This window comes from Neofelis nebulosa, chromosome 12 (assembly GCF_028018385.1).
Source record: "Neofelis nebulosa isolate mNeoNeb1 chromosome 12, mNeoNeb1.pri, whole genome shotgun sequence".
Lineage (NCBI taxonomy): Eukaryota > Metazoa > Chordata > Mammalia > Carnivora > Felidae > Neofelis > Neofelis nebulosa.
The window spans coordinates 87,505,376-87,522,726 of record NC_080793.1 but is presented as its reverse complement, the minus strand read 5'-3'; the positions used below and the strand labels follow the sequence as shown (position 1 = coordinate 87,522,726).

Genomic DNA, 17,351 nt, shown 5'->3' with positions numbered 1-17,351 from the left:
GTTGGACACTTAACTGACTGAGGCACCCAGGCATCCCTACACAGCTACAGTCTTTTAGACAAAACCACCAGCTGTTACTGGTAGTTTGGTGATTTTAAAACAATGAATTTTTTTTTTTCCTGAGCATGATTTATGTGCTTATATTGTTTTTTTTTTTTTTTTTTTTTTTTTTTTTTTAAGTTCTATTTCTTTTCAGAGACAGAGCAGAGAAGGGGCAGAGAGGGGGAGAGAGAATCCCGAGCAAGCTCCATGCTGTCAGTGCAGAGCCTGACACAAGGCTCGAACTCATGATACAGGGCTCGAACTCATGAGCCATGAGATCATCTTCAGGTTTTAAATTTCAGAGCCAAATGAAATACAATTCTGTTCTGACAGAAGCCGGTTTTTTGACATCCACGAATATGTAACTCTGACTTATCTTGTACATAAGGTACAATTGTCCACTTGTAAAAATGTAGAACATAATTGTACCTTTTATGTTTAATTGAATATTATGTCCAGCTCAGTGAAGATTCATACATTAGCTTCATAAATACTCTTTGCATAGAAGTTTTTCTCCTACAAATGAAGACGTTTTCACTTGCTCTTTTTCATGTTATCTTTTTTTTCCCCCTTGATATTCTTACTGCTTTGAGTTGTTGAATTGGGGAGCTATAGTATGTGTACATACACATTTATATACATGTGTATGTAAATATACACACATACATATGGAATAGCATACACTTGCTTTTCAGTACAGTCTCAAGTTAGAATTACTCATGTGGAGATAATTGCTAGGTGAGAAAAACTAAACTGCAAGACTAAACTCTCACTATTGGTAAGGTCTTTTCACATGAACGTGTTTTATGCAAACTGTATACTGTACATAAATGCTGCTCTACATGTGAACAGAGGACGCCTAGGGTCACCAACCCCAGGAGGTCCTTCCTCTTAAAACCATGTGGATGTGAGGCTGCATTTTCTTAATATACTCAACCCAGACAGCAGATTGAGTAGAGAAGTCTACGTGAGAAGCCAATCGTCTTCTTGTTTAGTTTTTTAGTTTTTTATTTTAATGTTTTTATTTTTCAGAGAGAGAGAGAAAGAGTATAAGCAGGGGAGGGGCAGAGATGGTGGGGGGTGGGAGACGACAGAGGACCTGAAGCGGGCTCCATGTTGACAGCAGAGAGCCTGAGGCAGGGCTCAAACTCACAAACCATGAGATCATGACCTGACCCGCAGTCAGAGAGGTGCCCTGGGAAGCCAGTTGTCTTCTATTGAGCAAGACGTTAAAAGAAATTTATAAAAACAGAAAACAGGGGCGCCTGGGTGGCTCAGTCGGTTGAGCGTCCGACTTCAGCTCAGGTCACGATCTCACGGTTCGTGAGTTCGAGCCCCGCGTCAGGCTCTGGGCTGATGGCTCAGAGCCTGGAGCCTGCTTCTGATTCTGTGTCTCCCTCTCTCTCTGCCCCTCCCCCATTCATGCTCTGTCTCTCTCTGTCTCAAAAATAAATAAACATTAAAAAAAAAATTAAAAAAAAAAAACCCAGAAAACAATGCCACTGTTCTCATTAATGCATTAATGTTTTTTTTCTTTGGGAAAATTTAGGTATACTTCATAAACATATGTTTATGTTAAGTTGTAATGGTTTTATTGTCATTTTCAAATTAATACTGCTTTTCTACTTTATTTTCTAATATACTGACTGGATAGACATAGCTGGTGACGTACCAAAGCTTATTATTACTAGCTGGAGAGAGTCAACATTGCCCATCTCCTCTTAACTCCGCATTCCACATTCAGATGTTACATTGCTAGCTTGAAATGAGTCATGTTGGGAGTATTTACACTATGGAAATGAGCAGAAGCTACAAATCTGGCTCTTTTGAGGGGTCGGAAGGGGAGCCGACAGACATTTATCGGTGCCCCACCAGACAGAACACACAGAAACAAAAGTTCTTTGGGGGTCTCAAAAAAAATTTAAGATCTAAGTGGGTTCCAGGACCAAAAAATCTGCTTACTATAAAAGAACTGGTTTTAATTACTTTACTTTGCAAGTTAACACCAACGTCCATGCTAATGTGTGATCAAAGCAGATTTTTAGCCAGGTGCTCTGCCTTTGGAGGCACTTTACCCGTCTCTCCTGTGCTGCCTTCCAACGAGAATAACTCCATGAAGCGATTTGAAGTCTATAAAGAGTCCTGTCCTTTGTGGTTCCCCCCATGACGAGCACACAGCTTAGTTACCTGTGGACTGATTCGAGACCATCCGTACTATGGTGACTCAGAAAAATGGAGACAAGGTTCCGGTCTGGAATAATTTTAGAGAAGTCTTCCGGAAGGAGGGTAGACATGAGATGGATCTTGAAGGGTGTATGGGTGTATTGCCGTGAGGAAGGAGTTAAGCACGTGCTAGAGGTAGAGGCAGATTATCTTGGTGTGAAGAATTTCTTGGGAAATAACGAAGCAGATAGAGTGGAATGGAAAATCGGGCGAAGGATTTGATACTTAACCGGACAGGGCGTAACCAACCAGCGTTTACTTTTACCGTGGCTCAAACGTGAAGGTGAAAATGGTGCTTTAGGGAGATTAATCTGGCAGATGTGTGTGGATGAGCAGGGAGTGAGTCAAGCAAGGTGAACTTCTCTTGATCATCTGAAAGGAAGTAGAGTGAAGAACCTGGCCTTTTAATTCCGAAAGACGTTGGTTAGAATCCCGCTGCTGCTCTGTGACTTTCAGTTCATGGATAAAAATGTAAAACTATGCAGATGTAATAGCCAGTGGGGTTGTAAGTAACACGAAGAGCGTGGACGAGTTGAGTACCGATTAGATGCCAGTACGGTGCCAGGACTTTCAGTGAGAGATACTGTTTATGCTCCTTTTACTGTTACCACCTCCGCACTACTGGCATAATAATCCTTGTTTGATGCGTTATAATGAAGATTGGAGCTGGAGACCCGTTATTGGAAATGAGATGTGGAAACAGGCCCAGCCGTAAAACCCTTATGGGTATAAGGATACAAATGGAAGCTCACTCATTGTGTTTCTACATACTTAAATGCGGCGGATCCGCTGTTAGGTAAAATATGCTCTTACCTCATAATTTGACCGATACAACTTTGTAAGGTGACGGATGACCATTTAGAATTCTCAGTTTTTTGGGGTGCCTGGGAGGCTCAGTCAGTTAAGCGTCTGACTTCGTCTCAGGTCATGACCTCACGGTTCAAGAGTTCGAGCCCTGCATCCCACTCTGTGCTGGCAGCTCGGAACCTGGAGCCTGCTTTGGATTCTGTGTCTCCCTCCCTCGCTGCCCCTTCCCTGCTCGCACTCTGTCTCTGTCTCTCTCTGTCTCAAAGATAAGTAAACATTAAAAATTAAAAAAAGAATTCTCAGGGGTGCCTGGATGGCTTAGTCGGTTAAGTGTTCGACTTCAGCTCAGGTCATGATCTCGCGGTTTGTGAGTTCGAGCCCCGTGTCGGGCTCTGTGCTGACAGCTCGGAGCCGGGAGCCTGCTCCGGATTCTGTGTCTCCCTCTTGCTCTCTGCCCTTCCCCCACTCATGCTCTGTCTCTCTCTATCTCAAAAATAAACATTAAAAAATTAAAAAAAGAATTCTCAGATTTTTTGGTTCTGTTCTAGAATATAGTGGCAAAGGGAGGACTGGCCTTCTGTCACCTCGTCCCTGTCCTGCAGTCTGCCTCCTCCTCCCCGTCTCCTAGGCTCTTGGCTGTAACGTGTCCACGTGCCCTATTCCTTGCAAGCTATGTATTGACTACCTCTTGGGTCTGGAGGTGGGTATGCCCACCTCTCCATCTGCCCTGGGGCCGATAGTCCAGGGCTCTGCGAGGGGATCCGACTCCTGGAAATTTGCCAAGGCAGAGTCCAGAGGAGTCAGAGAGCATGGACCTGGGCTGGGCAGATTTCTCATTTTATGGGGAAGATCCCAGGGAAGTGGCCCCTTTTGCCTGGGTAGTTATCCAGCGTGAATGAGATTAGCAGGATGTGCTTACTGATCAGTTGTGGGGTATGAGAAAATGAGAGTGTCAAAGGTGAAAGATCACTGGGTTGCAGGAGAGTTATAAAGCCACTGAGAAAGTTAGGACAGATGAGGAGGGCCCTGAGTAATTTTTTGCTCACCGTCGTATCCTGTGGCACCAAATCAGCTTCTAGCACGTTACCAAGTGCATGGTTGCGACTCAGTAAGTGTTGAAGGGCAAGATGAAGATACTTGAAAAGCTGTGCCAGTGGCGTGAGAAGAAAAGCATTCTAGAATAAAGAAGGAAAATAAGTTCTTGCGGGGCCAGTGTAAGAGCTTTGAGGGAGGAAGCATTTTGCTGTGCTTGGCGTGGTAGTGTGCGAGTTAGTTGTGTGTGGGGATTGTGCACATCTAATACTGGTACGGGTGGGACCTAGTGTGGTTGCCACTCTTTCTTAAACGAATAATTGAATAATGTTAAATGAGAACAGCTTTTAAGAAACGAATTGGATTTTAAGTTTAGAATGACCCGTGGCAAACACAAATTTGCACCATCAGTGAAGCGTGATGGTGGTCAAGGAACCTGAGATCGTTCCAGAAATGAAGAGATTCTGTGCAGTGGTGTTCGTATCAGATGGGGTGGTGAAAGGCGTTCAGGCCGGACGTTATGCTTGTAACCCGTTTGGAGGAGGGTAGAGGACACTGATTAACTGTAGATTAGCCACCGAAAAAGTTAGGTATAAGGGAGGGTGGTTGGAGAAAAAAAAACTTGAAGGAGCTGGGAGGGTTATCTTAGAAACATCGAATTGTGGCTGTGTAACACTCCTAGTTCTTTTGTTCAAAGTTGTGTTTCCAAGTATGGTCTAGTCACTTAGTTGACGATAACTATCCGATACCTCAGGTCAGAAAATATTCTGTATTTCATAATGACGATAAAGTCACAGGAAAGTCTGATAATAGCGTTAAAATTGCCAAGTTCTTTTTGAGAACTCTGGTGTGTTAATTAGTGTAGATGATTGCACTTTGGCTATATCTGACTCGTAATCGACTAAATACACAGCAAACACCTGTGATTATTTTAGTGATCCTTGTCTCGTTCAAGTAACCCCAAATATGTGTATTTAGACTGTTGCCTGTTCATATAGACTCAGCTGTGCCTGTTTTCTGTGTTATTTTTCTAAGTTTAATGGGCCCACATAAAAATTTATGGTAACTGTCACTTAAAGTCATCTTTACCCTCAAAGAAAAAAAGAAAACAAACAAAACTAGATCACCCCAGGTAGCTCTGATGCTGTTTATAGTGACTAAGTGATCAGATATATTCTGTACTAAGTTGATCTCTGATCCCATGGGTCAAATTTAGGGCAAAAAAAGCATGAACATATATAATAAGCAAATGCACTTAAGTACATGTTTGTATTGCTAAAATTTATTAGCAAATAAAAATCATTAGTATAAAAGCGATCTTGCTTGTTCTCTGCTGAACCGAAGATTTCTTTTTAAAATTTTCATAAGACTGAATAATCATCCATTTCTTATTAATTTTTGTAGCTTTCTGATCTGCTTATGTATTGTTTTTGCTTGTTTATTTTTAAGAAACAAATATTTAATTATTATTACTAAACTTTTTAAAAAATGTTTTTAATGTTTATTTTTGAGAGAGAGACAAAGCGTGAGTGGCAGGCTGGTGTCTCAAATTGTTTGGTCTCTTGTATTCACAATTTAGAAGAGCAGATTCTTTCAAAGAATCCTCTCCATTATTTTTCCTTGCTTATATTTTCTTGATTATTAGAGTAATATGTTTATTCTTTGACAGAAGTTGTCTCTCCTTCCCTGTCAAGTCAAAAGAATTTCTTTTTCGAGTACATAGGAAACCTAAACAGAGAGGCAGTCATGCAAAGAGATGCTTTGAAAATAATTCAGTTATATGGCAATTAATATTTATCCACAGATTCAGTAATATGAAACAACCACATAGCTTGTGTATGTCAAAGAGTTCATTTTTAATGTTAACCTGATTCTCTTTGCTTTTAATATTTTAGGCCACTTGGTCATTCTGGCATTTTATAGTAGAGAATACATTGAGTTTGGCTCATGGAAAGAATATGAGGTAATTGATCACATGTTCTCTATAAAGTATGAACTATAGGTACACAAAGCAGAGTATTGTAATGTATCTATTATAGGGTCTCGTACAAAATTTTTGGAGAGCTATTTTTATATATAAGATTTTGAGATAGGTTTTTTTCTCTCTTGATAGTTGGCAACGGTTAACATCGTGAGGAACTTTATTTTCTTTCACAGCTTGCATGTGTTTAAGACATGATAGTGTTAAACTCTTCTTCACATCGTTATGTGGTTAAAGTTATTTCGTATTTTAATTTTTTATTTTTGTAGTGAGCTCTGTGCCCAACATGGGGCTTGAACTCACGATCTCGAAATCAGGAGTTGCAGGCTCTACTGCCTGAGCCAGCCAGGTGCCCCTGGTTATAGTTATTTTTAAGTGTTTTGGATAGCTTAGCTTTCTGTGGGGCTCTGGAAACCACAGGAGAACCCCTCCCTCCTGCCTATCTCCCCAACATGCCCTAACTAGGATTAAAGGCATCCTGCACTGAAAATGTGTAAGACATTGTAAGAAAGACCATCAGAGCTCCTGTAATGTGAAATTCTGGGGGCTGCTCAGGGTGCTTTACTGAGAGCATAAATATGAGACTGTGGAGTTAGTCTTTTCCCACCTTTTGTACCCACGTGTCGCCCTGCGTGATGTCTGGGTGTGGCATTCCAAAATGACAGTCAGCTAAAATGCAACTGAATGCCACATGCATTTCTGTTGTTTCACAGATTGCCAAACGTGAAGCCCGTGTCACAGTAAATTCAAATTAAAGATAGTAAACTATAGCAGCTATTCTTACGAGATCCAGCCGGTGACATGGCGGCAGGTGGGTCAGTGGACGTGAACTATTTGGTAGAGTAATTGGCTAACGTGCTGCTGATGTCATAATTCTCCTACTCAATAATGGGCTGGTTATGCCGGAAGGCACAGCAGTTTGGTGTGGGGACTTCTGCTTCCAGTACAACAGCACTTGAAAGAGAGGCCTTCCATTGGTGTTCAGAAAGGAGCAAGGAGCAGGGGTAGGGGTCAGGTGAGTGGGGGGGAGGGGGGGACACCAGAGGGATAGGCGTAGAGCTGTTCCTCATTGTTGGTCTTTGAGGTTACGTGTGCACCCAAGTTACTTCCTTACTTTTCCACATAGTTGAAATGCAATTGCCAGCCCATTCAGTATGATAAAACATTGCTATTTTAGCATTTCTTCAATATTCAGCTTCTGTGGGAAGATAATCACACAATCTACTGGTTAAGAGACTTAACCAAGATTCAAGAAAAATAAGCTGAAGCTCTATCCTTCATCTCAAACCTGTGTGTTTATAAAAGTTTTCCACAGGTTGCACCAGAAATTCTCCTATATACTTTCCAATATTTTATTTATGGATATAAGGCTGCAAGAAAGAGACACTGAATAGTTTTGTGTCTAAGACCTTAGTAACATGATCTGTAGCAAAAAACCACGCATTTATGTATAGGAATTATAATTTAAGAGCTATTGTAATCTTTACACAGATAGTATATTTGAGAGAGTACCAACTCTGAAATAGCTTCTCTAGGAACTCTTACCACTTTATCGTCTTTCTCAAACTGTGTGAGTTGTCTGTAGGAAACATGTGAATATGATACATTTTTTCCCTATTACTGGACGTTCATGATTGAGTACATCTGATCGGAACGTTGATCTCACACCTACCAATTGCAAGGGCTAGCCTGGGTCTGGAGAACGGGTTTCCATAGCATACTGCTGCTAAAAGTGTTTACAGATAGTGTTTGTTAAAAACAGCTTAGAGGACATGTAAAGTAACCACTAGGTGTGTCGGTGGAGTCCTTCCCTTGGGCAAGGTAGTGGGAGATGAACTTACCTCGAGATATCCTGAGAAGCAGTGGAGAACAATTCTTAATGTGTCTGTTCGTCCCACTTCTTTCCTTTGAATCCAATTTTTGGACCTTCTTTCACTCAGATAACGCTGAGTGTCTGTTGTATGTGAAATAAGGAAATGGTCTTGGGAAGGGGAGTGGTAGGAAGGAAAAATGTTTGTTTTTACATTATAACATAGCTTGTAAGACAGTAATTATAATATATGTCGTATAATAATATATTATAGTATATGTAATAATTATATATAGTATATAATATGCTTTACTTAGCAGATCACACCTTACAAACTTGTTTTGTGTGGTCAGCATCTTATTTAATTTATCTCAGCTTGTCCATTGTATGGGGTGGGGGTTGTCTCCTTGCTATGGGTGTGGAAACTAAGATTTATCGAGGTTAAGAAACACCTTTGAAGGTTCCAGAGCTAGTAGATAGACAATCTGGAATTTGAACCCAGATCTTGTGACTCTTCCTCTATTGTTATCCACTGTGTTAGTAATTTTCACGTTATATTTTCTGGTCAGAAAGTTCTTCAGGAGCCATGCTTGGGAATGGTGGTGGCCTGAAAGGCAGGTTCGTTAGAAGATCGGGCTTTACAGCTACTGCTCTGCACTGGTTCCCTCTGGGCAAGGACTGTAAATTAGAACGACAAACTGTGCCTCTCGTGGATCGAGGTTACATACCTCTTTGCCTACTGGCGTTGTGGAGACAGAAGCACAGATTAGCCTCTTGGCATTTTTCTTTACTTCTGTTTCTCCTTCACCAGTACTTACTGAATTAACACAGCACACAGGATACACTTTTTACCAGGGCCAATGAGAATTGGTTGTAAAATAGTAGGATAGTTTTGGGGGCGCCTGGGTGGCCCAGTCGGTTGAGCGTCCAACTTCAGACCAGGTCATGATCTCACGGTTTGTGGGTCTGAGCCCTGCTTCATGCTTCTACTGCTGTCAGTGCAGGGCCTGCTTGGGATCCTCTGTCCCCCTCCCTCCGCCCCTACCATACTCGCGTGCACTCTCTCTCAAAAATAAACATTAAAAAAAATAGAATAGGATAGTTTCAAAAATAGACAAATTTATTAAAAACTCAAATGCGGACTGTCCGTATTAATTATATCTTGTCCATAAAGTGACAGTGATAAGCGTTATCAGTTTTTATACAATTTAAAATATTGAATGTATTTCATAATCCCAAGTCTGGCAGGTAAGTACAGTGGCTCTTAAAAGTGGGTTCCATTAGTTACTGTGTGTGTATAGAGCCTTGAAAATTCTAGGGTATAGTAGCATTTTTAGTAGTAACAGTGTTAATAGTATCAAAGCACGGTTCCTTCATCATATAGCATTCTAGAGTCTTTGACAATAATAGATTCCAAATACGTTTCCATCTTCCTCAAGTATGCATTTAAACCTTACTGTAACAGCCTATGCAATTACCTGTCTGCAAATAAAAAATAAATCCCCTCAGTGGTCCACCTAAGGCGTCATGAAATTTAATAACAGTTAAAAGTTAATCACACAAATTGAAGATGAGACTAATTGTTTAGACTCAAATCATAGCATTCCACAAATTGAAAATAGGTCAACAGTTTTGTACTTTTAAAAATGAGCATGACTCTGGAGTATGTTTTTTATAGCTTAAGTCATTGAGCTCTTAGTTTACCAAACTGAACACTTTAAACTAATAATGTTCCATTATTTTCCCCAAAGCTCATTAGGGACGCAGAACAATTGGAGAGATACTGGAAAGGGCAGCATGAATGGGCATTGACAGGAGGGAGGAAAGGTTCGAGTCACCAAAGTCACTTGTTTAGTTTACGGGAAGAAGGGGGAGAAAGACCTTGAAATCTGTCTTGAAATATATTTGTACTTTTTAATTTGTGCTGCAAACTTTCAGCTAAAAGTAAAATCACAGGTATGTTAGTGCCTTGAGTCGTCTCCTTGAAAGTCAGACCCAAGTAGAATGAGCTGAAATTCTAGAAAGGATGATTCTGGTTTGTCATAAAGAAGACCCTCTTGAAAAGATCATTAAATTCTAACGTGGCAATAGAAGGATATTTGGGAGGTCATACCCCATAAAAATCTTTATGACCAGAACGGTGATTCAACTAAATGTATGTTTTATCCTTAAAATCTCTACCAAGCTGGAGGTTCTTTGATTATAATTATGCTGCTGATTGGAACCATGCAATACGTATGTAAATATGCTCTTAACACTAAAGACAGTGCCTGAAATTTATGGAGATCCCCTTAGTGTTTGAGAGACAAGATCAAATCGTAAGTACATTTTCAATTTGGGATCATAGAAAGAACGACAATGTCTTTGAGAGATCATATAAGTCCCACATTATTGCGTGCACTTCGAAAATATCTGGTAAAGAATACAAAGGAAGGCAAGAGTCAAAGTGAGGATGCCGTTCTCTCCTTTGGTAAGCGGCGGGGGGGGGGGGGGGGGGAGTGTCTAGTCCCAAGTAGCCTGGGGGGTTTTGAGTTAGTCTCACTTGAGTTTGAATCATGGTTTACCCACCTACCAATTCAATATTCTTATTAATATGAGGAGAGTGACGGTCGCCTTGTAATTGTGAAAATAAATCACCGATACATGGCACCAAGCGGTGCTTAACAAGTGATAGTTCCCTTCATTCTCTCCGTTGACTCTTACGTCTCTAGGAGTTTGGATCAGGAAAACCAATAGAACAGGGAGGGGAGAAGGGGGTAAACTGGACTTCCCTCGTTTGGGAGGTGGGTTTAACATACTTCTTGCACTTACCATTTAACTTCCCAAATTTTGCTATAATCCTGCCATGCTCGACAAGAACTTCACTGCGTTTTTAATTTTAATCTTTTACGCTAAGGAGAAACCGGGGTTTTTTTGGTCCTGCCTGAAGCAAAATCTTCAATATCAGACCCGCTTGTAGGAAGAACGCTGTTTAGAGTTGCAAGTAGGAAACCACATGTGAAGCAGAAATTATTAAGTATCTTCAGATCTTACCTCCTGGAGAAACTGCCTTTTATCAAAAGGAAGTAAATGTTTACTTAAGAGGTCAGTGTTACAGATGCATTATTTTCTTGCAATTTAGGGGCAGTAAATCGTCATTTTGTTTTATTTTAATTAGCGTAATTGTCTTCGGTTGCCTCCTGACCTGTACTTACCCCTGTATCACCCCCCCTCCCCTGCCCAGCCCGGCCCCCAGCTAACACAAGTCAGCCGAATCCCTTAAGCCACCTTGCATCACCTGGTATCTCATTTAGTAACTAGTTAACATTTTAGAGCAATGACCAATACGAAGTGCTACCTGTATGTCAGGCACTGGGGTAAGTAACTTCTGTGTATAATAACTTAATCCTCATGTCTCTTTGAGGGAAGTAGGTACTACAGATCCGTGATCCCTAATACGCACTTCTGGATTTCCACAGCCTCTGAAAATCACCAGTTTCCCTAAGTTTGCGGGAAAGCTAATTTAGCTGCAGAACCTGAGCTGAAGGAGATAAGGCTCCTTAAGGGTCTTTATTTATCCCACAAATGGAACATTCATCTGTTTAGCGACGGAAACATCAATGTGTATGATTATATGTTGCTGCCCTAGACACATCTGGGGTGTTACATGTATATGATACTACTTTCCAAAGTTACAAAAAAGATTCCGAGTCATGTGACCTATCTGGCCCAGGGGCTTAGCATGGGGGGGTTGTGAACCCGTTTCATTATGCCACTTTGTAAATTTTTTTTTTTAATGTTTATTTCTGAGAGAGAGAGACAGACAGAATGCAAGCTGGGGAAGGGCAGAGAGAGAGGGAAACACAGAATCCAAAGCAGGCTCCAGGCTCTGAGCTGTCCGCGCAGAGCCCGATGCGGGGCCCGAACCCATGAATCGTGAGATCATGACCTGAGCCGAAGTCGGACGCTTAACCAGCTGAGCCACCCAGGCGCCCCTTATTATGCCACTTTATAGATGAGAAGGCTGATCTTCGAAGATGTGAAGTAAACTGCCAAGGTTTGAATGGTATGTTAAGATGTGAAGTAAACTGCTCAGGTATGCGTGGCAAAACCACAGTTAAAGGCCACAGTCTTACTCTGAAGCCACATGCTTTTTGCCATCCGCTTGCCAAGGCAAGATTGAGCTCGGTTGGCACCCGCGTGTGTGTCTTGAGTTGACAGAATTGCTGATCTTTGCTCACAGAGGAAGACCTATATCTGGATATCTATGGTGGAAGATAATCCTCGTATCATCTGTATTTGGGTGTGGACTGTTAGGCTCTTCTGCATGTTTTGGGTACAGACGTGTCTCATCGTAGAATTTCCCTGAGTGTAATGGATCCTAGCCACAGAAGTCTGACTCAGGTCAAAGTGGGTCTGGCTTCTCCATTGTCACTCCTCGTTATTTTATATTATTTGTATCTCAGTGCTGACAGTTGCTTGTTTTAGCTGTATTCGACAAATAATTATTTAATGCCTGCTGTGTAGTAGGCTAGAAATATAACATTGCACAAGAAAGTCATTGGTCCCTCAACAGGGACACTGTTGTCCTTGTCAACGGGACAGTTCTTGGTGGGGTACCCTGTGTTGCAGCATGTTTTGGCATCTGTGGGCCAAAATGGCATTAGAACCTCTCCCCCACCCCAGTCATGTGACAACCAAAACGGCCCCCGGAGTTTCCAAAGTTCCCTGGTGGAGGACAGGGTGGTGGTATATCTGGATGATACTCAGACTCTCAGCCCTGAGGATAGTGGCTGGCCACTTGCCCATCTACTGTCCAAGTCGAAGAATTGATTTTAAGCATTACTTTTTTTCTAGAATCCTGGCTTCATGCAAAGTAAACAGAACAGAAATCTACACAGCAAATAACTACACTGCTTCCACTTGGGCACAAGGGCTAAACTGAGAAGCAAGATTAGTTGTGGATAATCTTACCCGTGGCTAATTGAGACCTCTCATTATACTGTGTAAATCATGAGGATAAGTTATTAAGCTCCCAAGTTAATATACCAAGCGATGGTGTTCTTCTTTGAACTGTAGAATCAAATCAGCCCAGGACTTTACATAATGCAAGTTATTTATCAGACACATAATACAGTACACTTATGCTTGCTTCATTGCCGCTCCACTTTTCTCTTTTAAGTGACGTTTTAAAAGAAATTACAAATTCTAAATAATTTGCGAGCGGAAGCAGTCCTATGAAGGCTTTACGAGTCTTCATTTGCCATTTGAAAGAGGAATACGTGGAAATTTTCATTCAGTATCCACATCAAATTCTTTTTAATCAGTATTTTATCGTAAAAGTAATAATGGTTGAAAGTTAACAGAACCTCAAGCTAATGAGATTATTGAGATTATTGAGATTATTTTAAATGAAACTTATTTTATTGTGTCGTGGCTATAAATATTATACATGCTTAATGAAAAACATTCAGAAAATACAGAAAGGTACAAAGAGGAAACTAAAAAAGAATCACCATTCTGTTCAAAGATGACATCCCATGTGCTCACAAGATTACTGTTCTGTCTTCTCAGGATTTGTCTCTTAGCGAGTGCATCTGGCATTCTTGGGTGTACTTCTCACACATGCGGGTGCCCTCTCTCCCTTCACACACAAAAATACGTGCCCTTCCTCTCAAAAATCGGGTCCTACGGTTTGTTTTTTAACTTGGACACTCCTATCAACATTTTTTTCGTGGTCAATAACATGTTGGTGCCGTTGTATGAATGTTACCGATTTAGTTAAGAGGTTCTCTAGTCGTTGAGGTGGTACCCTATAGTTTGGTGCTACGATGAATTGTTGTATATACATCTTTGTGCCATCCAGTTAATTCCTTTATATGAGTTGTGAGGGATGGAATTGCTGGGCAAAAGGCTGGGTGCGTATTGAATGGTTTTTGAACCACCAGCTTGCTCTCTAGAAAGCTCATGCCATTGTATACTCTCAAGAAGAGTGTTGTTGTTTTGTTTTTTTAAGAATAGTGTTTTAATGTTTTGTTTCTTTACATGCTCTCTACACGATGATTAATCTTTGTAATTTTTTTTTTTGTATTTTTGTCAATCCTGTAGTTGAAAAATGTCTCCCTTGGATTTGCATTCCTTTGATTACTAATGACAAAAAAAACCCTTTTTTTAAGTGTATTTGCTAGTCAGATCTTTTGTTGATGGCTCATTTGTATTGTTAGCCCATTTTCCTGCCGGGCATTGTCTTTTCTTCCTCTTTTAAATTTCAAGGTCTTTTCATAACTATAAGGATATAGATCTTTATTGGTCATACTGTACATATTTTGCCATTTAAAAACATTTGCTGTTTTGGTGGGGTTTGTTTTTGAGACATTTTGGTATGTAAATATGTCACTTTTTTTCCCATTTGGCACTCCCACATTATAATAAGGCCATTATTAGTCATAATGTCTCAGTAGATGGATTAAAGATTAGAGCTTTAAAAAAATGAAGCTACTTTTCAGATGGGAAGCCACGTTGCAGACGAGGAAGGTGATCAGTTTTTTCTGTTAATTAGATATGTTTGCTGTGATTACAATTTCAGTAGCTGTATGTAAAAATAGAGATTGTGAGAGGGAGATACTTTGATGTAGTTGAAAGACTTACTTGAAAGCCAGATAGCCCTAGCTTTGTTTTTAATTTAGACAGCAGGTATAGATCATGTGCCTGTCATACTTTAAACATTTATAGTAGATTTTTCACGTGCTAGTTGGGTGACCATGGGCTTTTGTTTATTTGTAAAAGGGGAATAATAACCTACCTTGTTGTTATTTTAAGGGTCATAGTTCACCTAAGAGCACCTGACGTGTAATTAGATGACAATAAACCACAGTCAGTATGAGTGTTGTTACTCTTTATAAGTAACACAATATAACCTAATTTTAGCCCATTATGACGTGTTGTATCATTGCTGTGGTGGTAGTTTGGCATATGGGGTAATTAACTGCGATTATTATAATTTTATTAACAGAATGGAGCCTAGCTGGGGTGACAATACATAGGATCCTGTCATATGACATTCTGGTTTTTGACGTCCCTTCTCATTTCTCGTCTCATTTGTCCTCTCTAGTCTTCCTGTAGGATGGGCAGGGCCCGTGTAATCTTTCATTTTACAGTTGAGGAGCTGAGGCTGTGAGAGAATGGTTGAGTTGTCCCAGGTTGTGTGGCTTGTAAGTGATTAATTAGGTTTCTATTTCCCTCCTACCCGTAATTAAGATTCTCAGTGAACCCAGATTGACCCTCAGTGTGGGGAGGAACAGAGAATGGAATCTAACTGCCCAGCCTTCATTTAGCTTCGCCATTTTCTAGTTTCTGTGGTCGCTCCTGTTCCAGCCGCCTGGAAGTGGCCGAAACGTTTCCAGTGTCTGTTGGGTCGATGGCGGTTACGGTGAACCACGCCTCTGGGTATTCCCACGCCTGGGAAGTCCTTTTCCTTTCAGTCCGGGCTGAACCGGTAGCTTGCTTTGACCAATAGAATGTGACAGAATGAAAGCTTTTCCGGGTCCGGACATAAGCCTTAAGAAGGCCAGGTAGCTTTTGTTTTTGGGTTTTTTGGGGTGCCTGAACCATCATGGAAGATTCTTGGTTAGCTTCCTAGAGAGACTGTGTGGAAAAGAGGCCACGTGGGGGGAGAGAGGCCCTGAGACGACATGGAGAGAGGAGTCTAGTCGTGCTGGTATTCTGGCCGAGCCCTGTTCGCACCCGCTGGTGGAAAGCAGCCGTGCAAGGGATCGCCGTGCAAGGGATCGCCGGCACGATTAGCTGGAGAGCTGCCTTGCCGAGCCCAACCCAGATTGCAGAATTAGGAGCAAATAAAATGTCTTTTTGTTTGTTTGTTTGTTTGTTTTGAGCGGTAGGTTTTGGGGTAGTTGATTAAACAGCAGTAAGAAGGACAAAAGAAGGGGCACCTGGCTCAGTGGGTAGGGCATATATGACTCTTGATCTTGGGGTTGCCAAGTTTGAGCCCCACGCTGAGTGTAGAGGTTACTTAAAATCTTAAAGAAGAGCTAAGGAAAAAGAGGAAAGGAATGGTTGTGAAAATAAAAGTTTTTGCTAAAGGGTGTTTACTTTTTGGGGGCCTGTTTTGATGGTTTTGGACTTTCCCCGGCTTGCCAATATCAGGCTGTGTTAAAGGGAGATAATAGGAATGAAGCACTCTTCCTTTCAAGAAGCTCGTCTTGCTGTGTCCTGACTACATGGGTCTGGCTGATACTTGGGTGATTCTGAGGTAAGCGGGATTTTTCTGTGCGGAGGTTCTCCAGAGAAACCTCAGGAGATAAGGTCACTTCCTGTGTGCAGGTCCCTGGTTTCTCTTCTCTGCTGCGTTTCCCGCTCCCACTCTCTGTGGCTCTTTTTATCCCCGTCGGAACTGAATTGGAATTGGCCTGGGTCAGCCAAGTAGGACCCGACGGAGTAGCCTTTTTCTTCCTCACGTGAACTTGTTCCTGTTCTCCAAAAAGGACCTGGGAGGCCTTTGGGGCCAAGAGAGGATAAGACCAGGGACCATCTTTATTTTCAGTCCTTGCATGTGTTACGAAACAGGAAAGATTAAGTACGGTGAGATATTGTCTGTGCAGTTTAATCCCTCTCAGATCAGTTTCTCTTCTCTTCTATTTGTTGTAATAGAGATTTTTTTTTTCTTGAGTTTCCACCAGATAAAGAATTGGTGACCTAAAAAGGTATAATTTTTGAAACAACTTGTTTTGGTTAAAATGCTTTTTTGTCTTAAAAACTACGTGAAACTAGATTTAAAATATCACAGAGTTGACTGGCTTCCACATTGGTCGCAGTCAGGCCCTCCGTGCACTTGATCTCTGTCTACGACAGCAAAAACAGCGCAAGTGAACTCCTGCAGAATTCTGGCAGTTAACCGCAGCCAGTGAACGCACCGCAGATCCTCCGTCCGAGAGAAGAATACTGAAACCTGGGAGGACACCGGGGTCCGTGACGTTTTAACTCGTGCTTCCTTCCATCTCTCCTCCTTCCCCAGCCTGGCAGCTGAGCAGAAGCAGGCAGCGTTGCACACGACGCAGAGATCTGGCCACTCCTGGAGACCCATTAAAAGCACCTTCCCCAGAGCGTGGTTCATATTTTGTCCAAACTTGCGGCGCCCTGGGCAAAGTCTATTCCCAGAGAGCGGTTGGCTATTCGATTTGACTCAGAGCTCTGCTCGGTTTGGGGGTGGGGGTGGGGGGGGCGGGGCGGTGGGAAGAGAAAGCCCCTAGGGCTTTGCCGCAGCAACAGCAAATGTTGGCAGTGTCTCCACCGCTTAAGGCTTTTCTTTCCGTGGAGGCAAACCAGAGCCTGGCCAGGAATTCAGAAGGAAATCTGGGAGAATTAGCCGACTGTAGGGAACTCTGAAAAACTCCCGTCATATTCCTGGACATCTAAAAGGCTGCACCATGTGCAAGGCTGTGCACGTGTCTGTGAAAGACC

The 17,351-nt window shown here is 41.7% G+C and overlaps 1 protein-coding gene across 11 annotated transcripts in view; it reads left to right on the top strand.

Moving 5' to 3' along the window:
- The window catches only part of RFX3 (regulatory factor X3), a 292,672-nt gene that overhangs the window by 31,941 nt on the left and 243,380 nt on the right, over nt 1–17,351 (top strand). For 2 of the 11 annotated variants that reach the window (XM_058695808.1, XM_058695804.1), the window contains exon 1: nt 6,880–7,100. The exons of 8 other annotated variants lie outside the window; for them this stretch is intronic. The gene's annotated coding sequence lies outside the window, so the exon portion shown is untranslated. Of the gene's footprint in view, nt 1–1,615; nt 3,773–6,879; nt 7,101–17,351 lie in introns of those variants that run through there. One more of the 11 variants, XM_058695811.1, reaches the window with a different exon arrangement.